Below are 303 nucleotides of genomic sequence, written 5' to 3' on the forward strand. Positions count from 1 at the left end.
GCACCTTTGAGTGAAATGAAAGGAGGCACACGGGGCAGTGGAGTTGTTTTACTGTGTCTACTGGAACTACCAGTGAGAATATGAAGACGGCAATTGTGGAAGTGGTGGACAGTAGGCTGCAAAGCAATAGTGTGGTCAGATCCTGAGCCAGGGTCAGCAACAGACAAACACAGGGCAGACTGAAGTCAGCAACAGGCAGCCAACGAAGTACATGGTTGTCAAGCAAAGATGTAGTCCGAGAAAAAGACCAAGGCTGGCAACTGGTGGAAGATCTGGTGAGGGCATAAGTGGAGGTTACAAATG

The 303-nt window shown here is 49.2% G+C and overlaps 1 protein-coding gene across 1 annotated transcript in view; it reads left to right on the plus strand.

Annotated features, from left to right (window-relative positions):
- The window catches only part of LOC108797013 (epoxide hydrolase 3-like), a 42,305-nt gene that overhangs the window by 22,634 nt on the left and 19,368 nt on the right, over window positions 1-303 (plus strand). The gene's annotated exons all lie outside the window — the stretch shown is intronic.

This window comes from Nanorana parkeri, unplaced genomic scaffold (genome assembly GCF_000935625.1).
Source record: "Nanorana parkeri isolate BGI_ZX_2015 unplaced genomic scaffold, ASM93562v1 scaffold1212, whole genome shotgun sequence".
Lineage (NCBI taxonomy): Eukaryota > Metazoa > Chordata > Amphibia > Anura > Dicroglossidae > Nanorana > Nanorana parkeri.